Raw genomic sequence first — 12185 nt, 5'->3', positions numbered from 1 at the left:
GACATCAGGAAAAGAGGAAATAGGTTTACATTGAGTTGTGGAGAATTTTTGTCATCTGTGTATGCAAATCTTCCATCTTCTGAATTAATAAAATAATTTAATTAGGTACTGCACCACCTTCAATTCTCTTTCACAGCTCCTGTAAGTTCCTTTTCTCTTCCTGTAGTGTCCACAGCTACCTCCCATACACTTGAAATCCTGACTGGGCAAGTGGACACAGAGGGTTCACTGATTCTAGACTGTGTGTGTCAGCTGGCCATCAGCACAAGTGAGTTAGGACAGCAGGGTCATGGAGACCTATGGAGACCACTCGTAACCCATTCTCAAAAGACTTGTTCCAATTAAATATCTTTGGCTCTTCTACTACTCTATTTAGCTTGGCCAAAATTGATCAGTGTTTTGTCAATGGTCAGGAGCTGACCAAGACTGATGAGCAGACCTTTATTCATTCACAAACCCCTTTTCTCATTAGGAAACCAGCACAAGCAGCTCATAATTGCAGAGCGTGCCAGGCAGAGGTGAATATTGGGGTACCTTTACCAACCCTCGTAGTTTGCTCTGTCTCACTTAGCAAATCATATTTTTTACTCTTTGAAAAGTTTTTTATTCTGTCTCATGTGTTGCCTGAGGTGGCCACCTAAAACACAGAGACTAGACAAGAATAAGAGAATAAAAGGATGTATTTATTTGAAGGGCCGTCAAAGGTACACCCTGGGCAGTCAAAAGGCTACACCCAAGATGGCTGGGTAACAGGTTCTTCATCCTTTTATAAGTTTGGTCCATTTGTCACATCAGGGTTAATTCTCCAATAGTAGTTTTAGGTAATGATGTAATTTCCCCAATTTTACCCCCCCCTTCTTAAGATTTTAGTTTATACATTTTGGGGCCTGGTGTCCTTGAGGTGGAAATCTAGAGAGGTTTGTTATGTCTAACCAACATGAGAGAACAGCAGCTAACAGGCCACAAGAAACTTCAGAATTACACACTAGGCAGTACAGGATTTGAAAAATATTAAAGTTAAAACCTAAGGCATCACATGCTATAGCAAAAGCATCTGTTTGAAATTCAAAAGTCTTCTTGTGGTTTTGCTGCACACTGTAGAAAAATTGCAGGCCAATTCATTTGAATGCTCTGACTGTGGTGAGTTCATACAACATGCTAAAAACCTTATAAAATTTTGAGATCATGTCAAGAGCAAATTAAAATGTTTTATCTAATTTAAGCAAAAGGCAGCCTTTGGGAAGCTGCTAACCCAGGTTTCTGGTTTTTTTGGTTCATCTTAATTTTGATTTAAAAGGGTAAAGCTCTGCACTTATACTATCTTGGTCTAGGTCTATTCAGCTATTTGCTTCAACCCCTCCTCTCAACATCCTTTAGTCAGTTTTGACCAAATTTCACAGCAGACTATAGGTTTCATGGGTCACAGTTCAGTGGAAATGTGTGATGTAGATTGCAAAGCTGGAGAGACCCAGACATTAGTGACCCAGCTGAAGAAAATATTGCAACCTCAGTTAAACCATCATTAGACATCAGAGAATCCACACAAAGCAGATACGCTTTCTCTGAGCAGGAAATGTTCACTGGAAATGTAGCATCTGTAGGGGGAGAGGGTGTCAGCTGTGACATACAAATCCACAGGAAACTCAGCTCCTTTAGCTCTAGTACTCGCTAACCTGTGAATGAGAATGCTATTGAATTTGTTGTATGTGAGAGCATGCACATGCATATTCCTTCAGCTGGATGAGACCAAGCCCTGTTATTTCCTAAACACTGTTACAAGTATGGATTCAGTTGTAAATTTTTAAAAATGTATATTTTGTTTGCTGGAGATCTTATGTTGCATTTAATCTACTGTTCTTTCTAACTCCACAGCAACAACACAACTCAATATAGCAAGATTTACTGTTGCTCAAGTCAGATTACTGAATGTTCCTGGTTCCATAAAATATTACGCCTACAACTGCACCATGGAAAAGAAAGCTAAAAGGCTGAGAGAGCTTCTATCTCTGGTATTTTACTCTCCATTTAAAAAATGCACAGGTAAGTAGTATCACATATTTCTTAGCCACTGATGTTGTTGAACAGCAAGTTTCTATATTTTATGTCTAGCAACAGGCATCTGAGCTGGGTAGCCATGAAGAAAAGTGGCTGCACCATTTTAGAATATTTTGTAACACAAGCTTTTTTAAGAATTTTTTAGAATTATTGTGCTACTTTATTTATTTGCCACTTTTATGCATTTGATTTGCTGCATTTCTTTGATTTTCCTTTGGAGGAAAAACTTCCAGTCTCATCCTACTCATGTCTTTTGTTACCTTTGGCATCTCTAAAGTACTTAGAGAGTCTGAGCTGTCTTGAGCTGTTGAACTAAAAAATCAATTAATGTAAGGATTTTTATTATATCCCCATTGTTTTGCACTACCTCAAAAACACTGCAGGGCTTCAATGACTTAATTAATTAAATCTCAAATTCCTTAAATGCATGTAATCAGGACGAGAAGAACTGGAAAAACATTGTTCTTTTCAAGAGCTGTGCTTGCTTCCCATTAAAGTTCTTTTGTTTTAGGACTCTGGACCAACCAGATTAGATAATACCAAGAGGGTGGGTTAAATGGAATTAGAGACTATGACCCAATTATCTATGAATGTTTTAGATTGTTTTTGTTTGATGAAAACCCACTTGCGAAGCAAACTTTACTGAAAACACTGTCTAAAACTAGTTCGCAAATGGAAACCTTTCTATAGGAGCTGTTAGTTGTTCTAACAGTACATTAACTCCGTTGTACCCTGTACAGTTTCTACAGTGCAAAACTCTTCAAAATGGGGAATCTGTATTTGGGTTGGTTACATATATCTAGTTAGTCCTTCAGTGAATTTTAGAGAAGCAATTCAGCATCGAAAGTCTTTGGTTTATGAAACAGAGTTTTAATAAAAAAGGTAGTGGGATGACCCAGTGTTACTGAGCTGGGCAGTACGAATGTTCCCATCTGTGTTGGTGGATCCTCTCGGGCAGCAGAGAAGGGTTTGGTAACCCTTTGAACAAGCATTTCTCCGAGTGCTCAGCCACTTCAGTAACACCACAGTCTAATTCAGCATACTCTAACAACCACATCTAAGCCCTCTAGAGATTTTTGTTTTAAAATAGATTTCTACAAGAATACCAGTCTGAAAGTATATATTTTTCAGTGGTGCGAAGACTGTAAAAAATTATTTTTGTAATGGGGTAACATTTTCTTTCCCTGTGTGAAACACTGATGGAAATCACGATAAATAAATGCAATGTCAGGTTAAAAAAAATGTTGTAGTTTCATGTTGTTGGTTTGCAAATTGAATTTTTACATAAAATTTACACTAAATGGAACCTCATTATACAGTGATGAGGTCCAGTATGATCCAAATCGTTAAAATCACTGTACTGCTTAATGATTCACTAAGTGGTACTGCAGTGCCATAAATTTAGTACTAGTTTCATGATTCAAAACACCAGACTGAGACACCAGCAAATCGTATGTGGATCATTAAATTTACAATGAATGTCAGAGATGAAATAAGGGGGAAAAAACACTTTGAGAGATAGGGATAATATGTGCTCTAAGGTGACATCCATCAAGATAAATGATCTTATACCACTTCTGCTTGGATAATAATGGGGGGTTGTTTTTTTGTTATTCTTCATTTCATAATTTCTAGAGGAGTTGAAAGTCTAAGCCTTTTAAGAATTAAAGTATCTGTCATTTTCTGAGTACCTTCTGATCTATTTTATTTGTATTTATACAATATACATATGCTGCTACATTCTCCTCTGACCCCATTGGGCCAGATTCTCCCCTTGGTACTATCAAAATAATTCAACTTTGTACATTCTACAATCGTGGACTAAAATAGTGTAGCTAGTACACTAGTAGTGCTACCAGAACCCTCAGAAAATAATGTTTTGAAGTTTTATATATATATAATGAGTGATCAAATAAAGTTCCTTTCTGATAACAATGCTAATAATAGTAATAATAATTTTTATATTTCATTAGTATGCACATTCTAACTTACCTATGTAAATACAAAAAATGCCATCCAAAGAACCACTATGGTCATATTCAAGGTATAAGCAAAGGATACTTCACTCTATCAGTTTTAGGAGATGGAAGAGTTTGCTTTTCCTTTGATCGACTATTTAATTGTTTTAATTCTCCACAAATAGCTGTTCCCCATCATGAATCAGACATCATCAAAACAGTAGACAACATGTGGGCTGCATTTTTCAGAACCAACATATCCTAAGTGAGGAGTAATGCATAGATTTGAAAATAAAAATTATTCATGGAATTTAAATAAATAAATAAATAAATAAATGTCAAGCACAACAATGTGACTGGATGGGAGAGCTTAAATTTTTATCCAGAAATACATAAATGGAATAGAATGATATATTATTTAAGGTATTTTACTGTCTCTGAGATCTAATGACAATATATGGAAAAGTAAGCATTCTGAAATTGCATATCTCGGCAGGAGGCAGGTTTTCCAAATTTTTGCCTTACTGTCTTATTCAAAATTTCTTTGTATTTCAATGCACTGAGGTGCCAAATGCAGCAACAGGTAGGACATAAATGCTGTGAAATAGAACACTTCACAAAAAAAAAAAAAAGTAAAAAAAATTACAGAATATACAAACATAAAAGTTTTATATTCTGGGGTTTTTTTTAATGCTGACTTAGCTAGCATAAAGTGTGTGAAAAAAATATGGGACTTCTTTCCTCATTTTATTTCTTTCTGAAATGAAATAAAAATAAGATATTTGCCATGCAGTCAGAAATGTAAACTATAAATATTCTTTTACGAAAATTTGACTATGCAGTTTGTGTGACCTTGAGCTCACCCACATTTTGAATTGCTACTATGTGTAGTTATTAATAAGAACAGTTTGGGAAAATGTAGGAAACATCCACAACATCAGTGTCTGACTCTTTTTGTGTCTCCCAGTAGTGTGACTCCTGGTCAATGTTTCTGTCCACCATTTTTAATGTTCTGGCTTCATGAGCAAAGAGTTTCTCTGTTGCTTGCCCTGATTATCTCTTTTTTTCATTGAAAATGTAAGATTTCTGCTATTCTTGCTGACTTCTCAGTTCCTTCCTTAACCCCACTCCATGGAATTTTCTTCAATCCACAGGACTGATACCAAACACAGTCCGCACTTTGCATGCTGGAAACAGTGATTCATGTTATTACAATACTGCAAGTTTGGGCTGATTATGGTAATTCCTTTTGGATCAAGTGTCAAAGTGGAGCAGAAGCAAATGCTTTTTTTGCACACCCAAGATCTTAAGCTGTAGGAAAGTCTTCAAGGTCTGTGTAGGTCTTGAATTGGTTTGAAATGATATTTTACACATTCATTTTAAATCACCGCCAGCCATAAGATTTTTCTAAAAAGATTGTTTAAAAATATAGTAACTGTTGTAAGGAGGTTGTAGGCTGTTTGCACTGTGAAATTGTACTTTAAAACAATTTGTGCCAGCCAACCTGGATTTATTTTTTTTCTTCACACTAGTCTTGTAAAAGTGGAAAGTGAGATGAAAGGAAAATGAATTCATTTACTTTCAGACACAGGAAATGCTACTAAATTTGGATATGTGAAAATCTTGAACTTTCACTGGGGAAAAAAATAAATGATTTGAGGCCCTAGTGATCACACAGAGGATCCAGACAATTTGACAGGTATGAATTTATCTCACTTGTGAATGAATAACCTTTGGTAACTCACTTGAGACTTAAATATTCTGAACACATTTTCTCTAGAACACTTCAAAAGACACAATTCATTTCTGTTTCTACCAAACAGCCCCTTTGGTTACCTTCAGTTTACTGAGTTTTTGCTTTGCAAGTTTGGAAAATTAGCATAATAAAAGCCTACCAGTGAGTTTTACTCATGAAGGAATGAAACTAGGTTAACTCTTTGATTATTCTAAAGTCTACAAAATCTGCTTTTGTATCAGCTGAGGGAGGCTTCATTGATCTCCTCTAAATCTTGCTTCAGCTGTAAATGGAAATTCACCTCACTTTAAAATACAGGCATACATTTTCAAAGCAGGGCTTGAATATATTCAGTAGATGACTTCAGTGTAAGCTGTTTTGTGCAAGGTAGACCACGTTGCAACTCCAAGAAATGCTGCATACCCTCAAAAGAAGCAGAGTTGAAGATATAAATGATAGTGGAGGAGAGGGAAAGCGCCCCATGCTGAGAGTGGTGTATAATGGGTTAGAAGAGATCTGAGTTTTCTGTGTGCTTTATAGATGGGTGAAGCCCTCTAGACTAGTAGTTTAAGGTTACTTTGCCAATGGATATGTCCCCTCACCAGCCACTAACTATGAACTAGCAACTATGATACATACAAGAGGATTCAGTTACTCACCTTGAGTATGCTTTTTGAAATTTAATAATAAAATATATATGAAAGAACTTGGAAATTAAAGCTTGAAGGGATAAACAAAAAAGGGCAATGGATAGGGAAGTCACTGGTGCTTTAAACTTTGATTTATGTTTGTCAAAGTTAAATGTTTCTGTGCTTATGCTAAACTTCTGTTACAATGCAAATTTCTAAGTATTCTTGTGTAATATGTGGAAACAATTATGATTCAAAGTTTTCAGAAGGTTGAGTTGTTAAAAATGTTTTATTTTTTCATAATAGTCTGCTGAGTAGGCATATGGAACTGAGAAACCACAAGATTACAGGACGGCCAAGGTTGGAAGGTACCTGTAGAATCATCAGCTTTGGATTCTAAAAATCTTAATTAAGGTTTCTAAGTGGAAGCACCAACATGTGAGTTAGGTACTGAAGCTTTCATCTAGTCAATAAAATTAATAGCAGATGAGAGTTCTTAAAATCACCCCAAAGTAGCTAACAATATTTAGTTAGATGTACAGCCTTCTTGCTTGTTTTCACTAACATTCAGCTGACCATAATGGGAACTGTATTGGGTCTGGCTGAGATGGAGCTCATTTCCCCACAGCAGCCCCTCACAGTGCTGAGCTTTGCATTGGTAGCTGGAAAGGTGCTGATAACACCCCAGTGCTTTGGCTGCTGCTGAGCAGCTCTGACACAGCATCAGTGCCCTCTCTCCAACCTTTCACTCTCATCAGTAGGATGGGGGTGGGCAAACTCCTGTGAGGGAACACAGCCAGGAGAGGCAGCCCAAATTGAACAAAGGGGTATTCCGCACCATATTATGTCAGTTCAGATATAAAAGCCAATAAAAGGAGCAGGAAGGGGAATTGGTTATTTACAATGTTTGCTTTACAGGGCAACCCCAACATGTTCTAAACCCCGAGTCCCAGGAAGTGGCCGGATATCACTTGGTGATGGAAAGTAAAGAATAATACATTTGGGTTTTTTGCCTTTTCTAGTGCGCATGCAGCCTTTCATTTTTGCTTTAGTAAACTGCCTTATCTCAACCGACAAGATTTTTTCCGTCTTAGTTTCTCTCTCCAGGTGACAAGGGGGAGGATAGAGCAGCTTGGTGGGCACCTCGTGTCCAAGCAAGGTCAACTGACCACAGGAGCTTAGACTCTTAATTTACTTATAGGAACCGACATTTTGACAATTAAATTGGGTTTTGCACCCTGCACTGAATAGTCTTGGGAGTGTTGATCCACTGTGTTCATAATTCATGCTTTGGAAATTCACCAGCCTTGTAAGTTTCTTCTCATATGGTATCACCAACCCAGAGAGTATGTACATATTTTTCCCACTCTCTCTCCAAAAGTCCTCCTTTGTCTGCATCTGAGGAGATCTATTCTGTCTGAAGGTCTGAAGGAAGTACACTGATGGCAGTTCTTTTTTATATACATTTATGAGAGTAAGTGTAACAATTTGTTCTTTGCGATGGTGTCCTGATAGGGCAGCAATGGCCCAAGCAGAGAGGTTTTACTTCTGTGAGTGATATGCATCAGCGCTGATGTTCCTGTTGTCACCTGAGTAATACGTCTGCTACAGGTCTGACCTTCTGAAACCACATTAAGGAGACAAGTATGAGCTAGGTGACTGATAATAGCTGATGCACGTGCTTCCTAGATCTGATGCTCTCTCTGCTTCATCTTTTCTTCTGTAAAGCACTAAAGCTAAAAAGAAAACATGTCACTCATCTAAAAAGGATTATAAGCTTTCCTTGAAAACAATAGTGTAATTTAAACAGGTTAGATCAATAACAGAAATATATATGTCTTCAAGCAGCACTGTGACACACTTTTCTGTATCTAGAGTGCATTGTAGTCAGCATACAATATCTTAACTAGTACAAAAAATGACATATCAATCACTTTTATTGTGCTCCATCTTCATATGACATTTCAGCTCTTTGTTTAGATAATAATAATTGTACACAACTCTGTAGTGCTTTGTTTCTTTAGTCTACCCATGTCTAAAGCATTGTTATGTTTAATAGGAGGATTTCTACTTACAATATAATTGCATTCTATGTATAATTACATTGTATGTATATAATTAGACTAACACTGTATTAGGTATTGATTGACAAGATGGGATGAAACAGCATGAAGAGACTTCATGGTAAATATCTATGTTTGATTTATAGCTGTAAAGAGATTTTTAAACCTACCTTAGTTAAAAATGGTAGTTGTGCATTATGGCAGTTATAGTCTCACACTCTAACTGATTTACCAGCTGGACTCCATCCACAGGGTGAAACTACTTCATCAAGATATAGAATTACTTAGCTTTCACAGGATGAGCTATTTATTTATATATTAAAGAGTTTTCCATATAAGCACTCACACTCCAAATGCAACACACAATTTTAAAACAATATCTTAGAGAAATATGCATTAAAGGATTGAAAAGAGGAACTCTTGTGAATCCTTTTAATGCCAAAGGAGTGTCTGTTACTTCCTGTTAAACCCCCACAGCTCCATGAGCAATCTGTTTTAAAAAGCCTGGAAGAATAGAATGGTTGAAGATAACAAGATCCTGTCTAATCAAGAGAGAAAGGAACTCAGAGCAAAGTAGATCTCAAGGCACATCTATATTTGTACTTTTAACTAAAGCAATTACAAACTTTGCCTAAAAAAGAGGTTTGTTCCTGGTGGCGCTAAAGTCTGGCCTGTAGCCTAATGCTGAATAGGCTGAGGAACTAAAGTCTGTGTTACTAATATTCTATTAATTAGAATCGATAACTGATAATATAGTTACAGTTTTAAAAAATCAAATATATATGAACTCTCATGAGAAAATGTTACCATTGTTAATGGCACAGCAGTGTAAGTGCCAACACTTCTGATTAGATTTGCCACAGTGATATCAGAGAGTGAGGGACAAGGGATCTCTCAGAAATATCTCTATTTGCAATTTTATGGTTCTGAGTGACTGCTGCAAACTTTGCTCTGGTCATCTTACAGCAAGTGCAGCCAAGGTCCACGTATTTTCTCAGGTATGTTACTTAATAAGGAGGCTCACCAAATTCCACTTGTTTGGGTAGTTCTGAGCAGTGTCGTATACCATGATTTAACCCTGAAGTGGTAAAGCCCTGGGTTCCTACAGGAAGGCTTTACTCCTAAAAAAAAAAGAAATGAGTATGTTGAGTGAGAACAGATCTATTTTGGCTGAAAGTGATGCTGAATAATTGTTGAAGTAACCAAGAATCTAACTGGAAACTAATCAGGAATCTTGTGTTGGAAACTTTAGTACACCTTAAGCAGTGGTGATAGGTGACTAATTCTTCATATTTTTGCTTTTTAAAAGTCTTCAAAAGTAATTTAAAATTATTGCTCTTAATTTCTGCCACCTGTATTCCATTAGGCCACCAATGCACACATTGCTCTGCTTATTGCTTAACTGAACTTGAATTTATAAAGAGAAAAAAAAAAAAAGAAAAAAAAAAAGAGGGAAGAAAGGAAAATTAGGGAGTTGCCAGTAGTCAATATCTTGGATGTGCCATGCCACTGTTTTTCCTGGAATTTCCCTATGTTGTCACTGAACAGAGGAAACTCGTGCCAGTTTAGTTAGGAATAAACAAATAAGTAAACTCATGTTCTCCTTGTCTTTTAAGGTTAAGGTGTGCCTCACAGGATACTTTTACTCACAAAATTGTATGCTTGCAGATGACCTTGTAAATGTTTATGCATTTTCCTCCATTTTTTCATTTTAGAGTTGTCCTGATTAAGTTCACTAGAATCACTATATATTAATGTGACAGCTCAAATTACGGGTAGCTTGTAGAATAAAAAAGTAGGTAAATTGGATAAATGGTTATACTGGGATAGCTAAATTAATTAATTTTCTAGGAAAAAACAGAGTCTCTCTAATACTTAAATATCTAGAAGGTGATTATTTGTAAATAAATTATGCATAGAGAATACTTTTAATAAATGTAGTTGGTCAGATTTATTATTCTCTCTGCCAGCAAGCATTTTGCAATAATTTCAGCAGAATGTTCCAATCTGACATCTAACCTAAATCTTCACCACTTTGCTCATCCTATCCCTTCATTTTCTGAATTCTCATATTTCTGAGTTGCCATCTAATAGCAATGGCTGCTATAGAACCTTTTGCATTTGCAGAATTATTAAACATGTAAAGAGAATGTTACAGAATTAAAGAGAATTACAGAATGCCTCAGTCTTGTTTTAGGATGGCTACCTTGAAGGTGAAAGAGAAGGTCATTTTTTTCAGCTTCTCAGTTCTTACTTTAGATCTTTAAAGGCTACAGGATTAGACTACTTGTATTTATAATTTTGTGATGTGGACTTCTGTCCACCATGACTGAAACTCCTGCAGCAGCCTCTACTGTCAGTGCATAATGATTTTCATTGATAACAGATATGGATAGATTTATTTTAATGTTCTAGCTTACTTGTCCTATTCCTGTTGAAGTGTTCATAATGTGAGATTTGTTTAGAGTGTCAGACAGTCCTGACAAAATCTGAATTTATGGCTAATCTGGCAGGATAGAAACTAACTACATTGAGGTCTGATGTAGAAAAAATGTCAAAGTGCCATATGAGGAAAGATCAGCCCCTAACTGTGACAATTAAAATGTTAGGTACCTAAATAAATGATGTTTCTCTTAGTACAGTTGTTTCTGCTTAATGATATATCTTTATTATGAATGGTGACATTAATGTCAATAAAGATGGCTCTGTTTGCTAAACTAGCATACAATTCTCACAAAGATTGAGTAATTTCTACACTTGGAATATTCTGAAACACAGACCGTGTTCCTGTCATGGCAGATTAGGTCAATTTGGAGAAACACGGAGTCATGGGATGATGAAACTTTAAAGAATACATTATGAACTGATGTCTTTTTCATTTTATTTTTCTTCTGTGACATTTGACAAATTGAATGTTAAATGTTGAGAGACACAGAAATGCTTTGTTTGATTACTAACAAACAGGGAGAAAGACTTCCCTCAGCTGTTTTTTAACACAGTGATATAAAGCTGAGCTTAATGATAGATTTTGGAGATGCTGTTTGAGGTCCCCTATCCCCCAGGTGTGTTAGAGGCTGATGCTCCATAGTACAGTCCACATGATTTATTAAGCTTTTTGTGTACTTTTATGGAGTTGCTTCAGGAATCTTCAGTTTTGTCTTTGCAATATAACATGAGGAATTTTAAAATCTCAAGACTTTGTGAAAAGAAATGCAGCCATTCTGCAATCCACATACCTCAGAAGGTACCTCTCTCTCATCAGCACATATCAATGTCTTGAGCAAACAACAGTTTTTTCATGTTGAAAAAGGTAAGAGATTTGGTAAAGTTATGCAGAGTTGAACAGTGACTGGATCCCCTTCCCTGCTTGCAAGGGTGGAAGTCACACTCACACAATGAGACCAAGGAAAGTTAACTTTTCGTATTTTAACTTTTTTTCCCTTAGGTGCAAAACAGAAAGGGCAAGATAGGTTTCTGCATCCAACAGCAAATATCTGTAAGGTGACCATGAAGTTTGTGTATAAATTTCTAGGGCTCCAGCCAGGGGTCTGACAGAGCAGCCTGCAAACTGATGATTCAAGAGCACATGTATTATATTTTAGACCAGCATTATATAAGGTATGTACTATTCTGTTCATGTCAGCAGGTCATAAACTACAGCCATGTGTGTTGTAGTGCACTCTGAATGCTTCTTTGTTAAACACTCAGTACAATGAAGTCATTGAAAGGATTATCACAAGATGTA

Source organism: Coloeus monedula, assembly GCF_965178545.1.
Source record: "Coloeus monedula genome assembly, chromosome: 3".
Taxonomy (NCBI): domain Eukaryota; kingdom Metazoa; phylum Chordata; class Aves; order Passeriformes; family Corvidae; genus Coloeus; species Coloeus monedula.
The sequence above is the reverse complement of the archived record's forward strand: the minus strand, read 5'-3'. Positions refer to the sequence as shown.